This window comes from Podarcis vaucheri, assembly GCF_965113315.1.
Source record: "Podarcis vaucheri genome assembly, chromosome: 2".
Classification (NCBI taxonomy): domain Eukaryota; kingdom Metazoa; phylum Chordata; class Lepidosauria; order Squamata; family Lacertidae; genus Podarcis; species Podarcis vaucheri.
Window position 1 is genome coordinate 81,684,193 of NC_138760.1, and position 8,793 is coordinate 81,692,985.

Sequence of the window (8,793 nt, forward strand, 5' to 3'; positions counted from 1 at the left end):
GGACTCAATATCTGCTAATATGTAATCCTCTTGAGAAATATTTTTACCCCTAATCTGCAACTCCCATCATTCCTGACCATTCGCCATGCTAGTTGGGGCTGATGGGAGTTCAACAACATTTGGAAAACAACAGGCTCCTCACCCCAGATCTAAAGTAAAAGGAAAGGTGCCTTGGTAAGTGATATATTTTTGGTCTTTTTGTAATTCTTATAACGTTTTCAAGTTATTCTATCAAGATTCTATTACATGTTCTCTTACATGTTATGCACTTTTACAGAATGGTATAAGATTGCTCAAATATTACATATAACATATGTGTTTTCCAGGAAACATACATGGAGCGGGTAGCATATTCATGGGCCAATAACATGCATAATACATGTGCTTGCAATTATGTGCATATAAATATGCACACAGACACACATATATATATACACACATATATACACAGATGTATCTTTGGTAAGATAAATAACATACAAAATCTAATCAAATGATAACATGTATTTTTAGCTTTGAAAGTACTATTGTTTGATAGCCATTTTCATACTATATAAGGAATATTAGTAATTATAACTGCTTTCAATACTATAATAATTATAGTATTAGTAATTATAACTGTTTTCAATACTATAATAAAGTATTTTCAAAATACATATTGTCTTCATATTGGTTAGTACAATTACTTGAGCACTGTACAGTACTAATAGCAGCTGGATAATGGGAAGATTTGGAACCACAGCCTAGCTGGAATAATTTGAATAATTGGGATGAATGGGGACTAAACGGGAACTAGTGATGAGGGTTACTAGAGTGTATAATGCTAAAATCTCGAGTACTGAGGGAAAGTTAGGATATTAGTAATTATCGGAGGTATTTGCAACCAGATTACTGGACTGGAAAAGGAATTTGGCTGCATGGAAATGTAACTGTAATAGAACAAATCAATTATCGGGAAGATGTCAACTGCACATCTTTTATGGATATTGTCTTTTCAACATAAGCAAACAGAACACTCCATTCTGATGAAAGTATAGCTCAGAAAAAAATTCCATGGTCTCCTTTGTAATTCTTCCATCATTTCTATTTACCTTACCATTTGCCAGACATTTCTCTCATATTTGGTGAACTGTATTGGTATGGTATTATATGGATTGGCTACTGCAGTGGTAGCCAAAGTGGTGCCGTCAGATGTTCCCAGATTTAAACTTCCTTCATCCCTACTAGCCATGCTGGTGGAGACTGATGGGAACATTAGTCCAGCAACATATAGAGGGGATCAGGTGGGCTACCCTGAGCTACTATGTCTCATGAAACTATGTAAATATCATTGTACAACATTCCAGTGCTGGGTACAGTAGACAGTAATGGAAAATAAAGCCTGTTCTTTCTGGAACAGAGGTTGTTAAAAAAAGTGAAGGATGTATGATCTCAGTGTTTATTCCTTCAAATCCCATGTCAAATTCCCCAAGACAGTTAAGTGGCTTGTGATTAATACTCCAGTCATCCTTAGCAATTTTTATTTCGTAACTTGAAGAAAATACTGAAATTATATGACAGGTTAGGAGACCTTTATTTTCAATATTATTGGTTTTGCTTCACTCACCATTATATGATCTAGAATACTTTAGTCTTTCCATCCCAGTCTAGGATGGCTGTAATAGGTCTGAGCCATTGCCTTGGCTAGTGATAGATAATTAGAACAATACAGAAGTGTTCTTTGTAATAAGGCCACTGACCTAATGACTGGGTGGTACTGTGATTGTATATGGTTGCATTTCCCTTAAAAAAAGCAGCTTCACAACTTTGGGGTGGTTTCTGATGCTCAAGAGGCAGCTGTCCATTAGCACATATTTTCCACCTTTTGCTGGTGCATCAAATGTGCTAACTCCGGGAGCAGTCAAACCTGGCCGACAGTCATATATACACTAGTTACATTTAGACTGGACTACTGTAATTATTTCAAATCCCCGCAACAGGGTGAGCTCCTGTTGCTCGGTCCCAGCTCCTGCCAACCTAGCAGTTCGAAAGCACATCAAAGTGCAAGTAGATAAATAGGTACCGCTCTGGCGGGAAAATAAACAGCGTTTCCGTGTGCTGCTCTGGTTCGCCAGAAGCGGCTTAGTCATGCTGGCCACATGACCCAGAAGCTGTATGCCGGCTCCCTCGGCCAATAAAGCGAGATGAGCGCCACAACCCCAGAGTCGGCCACGACTGGACCTAATGGTCAGGGGTCCCTTTACCTTTACTGTAATTATGCCTTATGTAGAACTGACACTGAAAATTGTTCAAAAAGTTCCACTAGTGACAAATGCTGTTGCTAAAATTTTGACTGGTGGTACATTTCAGGATCTTCTCGCTCCTTTGCTATACTGGTTGCATTTGTTGTCAGTTCGCCTCAATGAGATTTAAATCCCGTAATGAATTAGGACCAAGTTACCTAGAAGCAAGCGAGAAGTGGGGCACGTACAATCTGAGCAGTGTGTACTAACATGCTGCTTATTCACAGTAAGCCATGGTTTGTTTCAGACTATGTTTTACCATGATGGGTGAATGGCGCTGTGGACCTCACTGCATGAGAAGGTTAGGTTATCTTGTACTTTGCCAGTGTTCTATTGTCATTGAAATACTTTTATTGTCCAGCGTGCTTTTAATTATTTTTCTGCTTAAACATTTTTCCAGTTTTGGCTTCCTTGCTATTTATTAGTTCTGTAGAGTTTATTGCATTTTTATTGCATTTTAAAATTGTTTATATGTTTTGCTAGTTGTTTTGGGGCATCTCCATGTTTGAGCTGAAAAGTCGGATACCAAACCCTAAATAGATAAACAAACAAACAAACAAACAAACAAACAAACAGATTCTACTGTGTACATGGGGCTGAGTTCTTCCACTGATGAAAATCAGAAACCTGAGTGCTCATTACTACCAAATTCTTGATGCCTTATAAAGAAAGAAGAATTATTGATTGTATCCCAGTTTAATCTAAGAACTGAGAAACCAAATTTAAAAAAAATGGATGGTAAAATAAGGCCCAGAAGCTGCACCCAATGATTCTGCTTACTTCATTTTTTCGTACTACTTTATGCATGTGATTTTGAATTGCTCCCTACAATTATGTTTGGTAATTCTCCCACAGAAATATAAATATTTGCAATTCTGGTGAAAGAACAAATGCAGAACACTGTATTTTCAGCAAATTACTAGTTTATTCTATATGCCACATACCATACCTCCTAATCAAATGATATTTTAGATTTTTGTTTTAGAGGAGGTAAGTATCTGGTTTCTAAGTTAAGCATTGTTTTATATCTTAGATAAAAGTCAGATATAATCAACTGCATGGTTTCAAGGAGGAGCCAAGTTTTAAGAAGAGTATTATTTAGCTCATGTATGTATGAGCTAAATATGCAAGCTCAGAGACCAATACCCTAATGGCTTAGTCTTCATGCTGGTCAACAAAAAGGAAACGAAAATAGAAGTAACATAAACTCTTGGCTTTCAGGAATCATATAATTGTTAGCTTTTGCTTTTTAGACATCTTTTATAAAGCAATGGGTATTTTTTTTCCAGGCCACGCAAGCATAAAATATAAACAAGCACTCCATTATATTACAATAATGCTACCCAAAAATGTTGTCCAAATACCAACATTATTTGATACTTCTGGGAAGGGAGTGGAAGAGGACATGACAAATACAGTTACAGTACACCAAGTGAACATTTCCTGCAACCAATGAATGACATAAACCAAGCCTATATACTGGAAACATTTGATGACCTGCTCAAATAAGATTCATCCCATTTACTTGTTAATCAAAAGAACTGTGGTTCTAAGTAAAGGCAACTGAATGTTTCCGTGGGGCAGTGCCCCCAGACGGTACGCAAGGGTACGCAGTACCAGCATCTCTTTTTGTTGTTGTTAAAAAGTGTGACACTTACTGTACAACTTCATGGTGAGTACTGGCACCTTTTATTCTAGAGACAAAGCACTGCCATGGGGGTTGCATTCTGGGTCAACACTCACATTGGTGGAACACACATAAGCCTGCCCCATCCCCATTCTTCCCTCTTTTGGGTCCAGAAAAGGACCCACATGTTGGCGGCCACATATCAATTGGACATGTCTAAAATGGTTGCCATGTGTACTACTGCTTTGAGACCTAGATGGTGAGAAGTGGGATATAAAATTTAAAAAGAAAATAAATGACAGAGACACTAATCAAACTTCTTGATACTAATTGTGATGGTAGGACAAGCCAGAACCTACCTATCTGGAACATCCTCTATAAATCTGGTTGTTAAATTATGAAATTCTGCCAAAAAAAGACATGTTCCAACTCTTTGGTTTTCATTTTTCCTCCGACTTACAATAAAATTTTACATTTATTGAGCGAGTTAGCCTTTCCTCCTTGGATATTTGGCCAATGGGGCTTCAATCTTCAATAAGCTTTCTTTTTATTTTTAAAAATGCAAGCTTATCTAAAAACTTTACTCTTCCCAAGGCTATTCTGTAATCCTCATAGCAGAACGCAATTTTCTATGGCCCAAATTCAAGATTGTACAGTGGTGCCCCGCAAGACGGAAAACTCGCTAGACGAAAGGGTTTTCCGTTTTTGAGCTGCTTCGCAAGACGAATTTCCCTATGGGCTTGCTTTGCAAGACGAAAACGTCTTGCAAGTTTGTTTCCTTTTTCTTAACACCGTTAATACAGTTGCGACTTGACTTTGAGGAGCAACTCATAGAACGCAGTGTACATAGTAGCCTTTTTTGAGGTTTTTTAAGACTTTGGTGATTTTTGAAGCTTTTCCAAAACTTCTTTTGCAGCCATTTGGTAAGTTAAGCTTTTAAAACTTTTTTTTTTGGGGGGGTTGGATTTTGGGTTGGGGTATTTGGAATTCAATGACTTGGTGTTGGGAAGGGGTTTGCAAGAATCTGGAAGCTTGTGTGTTTTTTTCTGCATTTTTATGATTTTCTGTGACCATTGGGCCACTCTGCTGTTTTTTTTTAAAAAAATCTGGATTTGAATTTCTGTGTGCTGGGTGGCTGGGGGAACAGTTGGGGAGGGGTTTGCAAGAATCTGGAAGCTTATGTCCCCCCCCCCCTGCATTTTTATGATTTTCTGTGACTCTGCTGTTTTTTTAAAAAAATTCTGGGTTTGAATTTTGAAATGCTCTTTACAGTATGTGTGACTTTAAAGAGCACTTAATAAACTCTTGTTGTACCAAATGTGGCTTTGTTTGGACTTTTTTTGACCATAGGAACGCATTAATTGATTTTCAATGCATTCCTATGGGAAACCGTGCTTCGCAAGACGAAAAATTCGCTAGACGAAAAAATTCGCGGAACGAATTAATTTCGTCTTGCGAGGCACCACTGTATTCATTTCATCACAATGGTGCTCATACACCTGTACTCTTATTACTGTTTCAGTAATTCCATGATGGCATTACACTTCTCACACTTGTAGATATATAGTTTACTTCTCCAGTCCGTTCTTCTTGCATTCATTGTATGACAGAAAATAGGGAACACAGGCATTTGATATCTTGTTTTCTGTTTACTGATATTTCAGTTTGTCCTAACTATTATCAACACCAATATAACTTACCTTAGTACACTTAATATACAGTTGCAATCAAAATTATTCAACCTCCATTGCAAATGAGGTTTATTATCAAAATCAAACAAAAGCAATTGAAATAGCTCGACACAGTGGATGCTTCAAGTGGTTTCTCCATTTTTTTCTGTTTGCAAAAACTCTTGCATAAATATGTTGTGTTGCACAAACTACCTCTCAATATCTTTCCATGGATTACTAAAGATTATATACTACAGCCTCTATCTTTCTTGTTCACCATTTTTCTCATACTGGAATGTAGCCCTCAATATATCAATCTTACAAGTTCCTACATGAGAGTTCATTACTACATTTTCTCCTTTGTCCGTTCATGATTCTTTCTAAACCTCACTGTACATCTCACAAATCATGCCTGGCCTTCTTGCTGGAACTGCATGCTGTTAACTTCATGACTTCTATGTTTCTTATTGTTTAAAAATCACCAGAACAACTTATGCTGTGAGAAAGGACTGACAACTAATGAATGAAGCACCAAATCAAAATGCTTGACTGATCCCAGAGAGCACTGAGTCATGACCAGTACACAAGACAATCAAGAGCAAGCATAGCTTGCTTTCAGGAACATTTTCCAATTTCATGTAGCTATATTTATCATCTGGGTGCAAAACTTTAGAAAAATGTATTGTGCGGTTGAGTGTACAGCGTTTATTCTGGTTCTCTAACCCAACATACCAGCATATTTCAATACAATAGTCATCCGTCCAACACTTTAAAAGAAGCATTGAATTTACAGTGCAAACAGAGAAAAAAAAGGTACAGAGAATGAGCCAAAACTTCTGAACAAGGTTTAAGTATGCATTAATAGATAAAAGAGTAAAAAAGCTTCTGTGCAGTATTTGTGTTTATATAAATGTTTATGTGATTTTTTTTCTTTTGACATCTGGTAAAAGATCAAAAAATAACTACAGTTCTGAAATAATGGATTTTCCATAGTCAAGCAACATAAACAATGTACAGCTTTTTAAAATAAGCCAGACTGAACTAAAGTCAAAACATATCACTAGAAAACTATGTCATATTAAATCATCTTGGCCCAATTCAAAAATGAGAATTTGTATTTTCAGGAGCTAGTATCATCAAAAAACAATGGGGGAAAATAAGCGAAAAATGTATTGCAGGATGTTCATATGGAAATATCATTTTAAAAATGTAATGCAAATGTTATATGAGTATTTAAAGAAAATGGATGAAAAGATACTTGAGATTTTAAAATGTGTGTACTAGTGCTAATCATATTGCAATAGGACAGGAACCCCAAATATGGCTGCTATTTATAGACACTAACTGACATATTACTATTACATAATCTAATGGCATTTTTATATTACACAAAAGTCCAGTTGGATCATACTCTGCCATAATGTCAACTATTTTAAAGCAGTGCTATTATTCTGAATTGATTTGCTAGGAAATTGCATTTTGATTAGTTTATGTTGATTTAACTAGAATTAGCTGTTGTTGTAATAAGTTTTTTAAATATAAAAAATAGGCTTAATATAGACAAGGTTTGCTCACTATTATTAGTCTGATTATTGCTTTACTCAAGATATGTAACTTCTCTGCTAAGCCCTAAAAATCATTCAAATTATGGAAGAGACACTTGTTATCTGATTATTTTCCCCAAATGTGACCTCAGTTACTCTACTATAGTAATGTCTGCTGAGATGATTACCCACTGGGCCAATTGTTGCAGGATCTGCCAATAATACCAGTGTGTTGTTGTGACCTGATGGAGGTGAATTGGCCATGGATAGAAGAATTAACTGTGGCAACTGGGAACAGACAAGAAAATTCATGAGATCTCAGAATCTTATGCTGTATTTGAGTGGAAATAAAGAAAGACTGAAAAGTAAAGGACTCACTATGCAGCTCCCAAAGCAGGGCTTGCCTTAGGAAGGAGGATGAGGATCACAAGTGCAGCTAAACCTTGTCACTGACTATGACAGATGGCCAGGTAAAGCGAAGTTTGATGGTACAATATGGGCAAAACTCCACCAGAGTGATATAGCTCTCAGTATGCTGAGCTAGAGCTTCACTCTGATTGGCTGTGGGTACGGCTAGCCAGAAAGGGGTAGAGACAACACTTTGAGTTGGGAAAGGGAAAGAGAGAGAGAGATTTGGTTCTTGGCATTGGACTTCATAACAGCATAACCTCTGAGCTGTATAAAATCTTCCCTGAGGGAATATTTCCAGCCAGAGAACTCTCTGAGCGGAGAGTTAGCTTGAAAGATAATGTTTATTATCTTTCAAGGGTATACAGACACGTGAGAACTGGGAAGCTCAATTTTGGGAGCAGAGGAGTTGTGAGGGAATACTCTATGTCAGCGGTTCCCAACTAGTTAATTACTGAGGACCCCCTATTTTTCAAAAGCCAAGCCACAGACTCCCTACTTTTGAAATTTTTGATCACTCTATGGTAGTTACCTGTGCAAAGCAATTTTTTGAAGAAAATGTGCAGTAGCCCCTAATAAGCAAAGGATTTTAGATATACTAAAAAACAGACCATAAAAGTTGTGATATTACCACAAATTGCCTATCCCCAGACGGTAGTAAAAACTTGTCTCCATTGCTCCACTACAACTGAATTAAAAAAGCAATTATGTCCCTAACTTGTAAGTGTTCTATATGCAGAAGGCTTTTTATATGAGAGAGTATTCCTTATTGAGATGGTACATCTTAGCAAAACTAAGGGCCAGGCTTAGATTTTGCATAGTTGCGCTTTTGTTTTTGTTTGTTTTTAAAATTAAGGCACACTCTGCATCTATTCTGGGTCTGAGTCATATACCCAAGAGACAACATTTCTGAGGTGGGACAATATATTGAACTAAGCCGAAGAACTACACACACTACCACAAGGCTAGCTCAATTGCCTCAGGCTTTCTGGTTCCCCAGTATTGGTGGTAAAAATCTGCCTCAAGTAGAAGGAAAGGTGCAGGTTCAGATTCACCTACTTTTCTGCATCCTGGGATGGGAGAATTACATAAATCATAATATCAATGGCTAGAAGTCATGATGGACTACCTCAGTCCATCATGGAGCATCAGTGTCTCTCTCTTTTTTTACTATCAATGCTATGTCATGTTACCGTTTATGTTATCTAAATATGGATAATGCTATGTCATTCTAAGATGCTATTAAAGTGCAGAGAAGTCTT

The 8,793-nt window shown here is 37.0% G+C and overlaps 1 protein-coding gene and 1 long non-coding RNA gene across 4 annotated transcripts in view; one reads left to right on the top strand and one right to left on the bottom strand.

Moving 5' to 3' along the window:
* CENPP (centromere protein P) overlaps nt 1–8,793 on the bottom strand; it is a 154,376-nt gene that overhangs the window by 59,034 nt on the left and 86,549 nt on the right. The window lies entirely within an intron of this gene.
* On the top strand, nt 56–8,403 carry LOC309526093. Its single transcript, XR_014216657.1, has 2 exons — nt 56–3,954; nt 7,333–8,403. It is a non-coding gene; the product is annotated as an uncharacterized lncRNA (long non-coding RNA).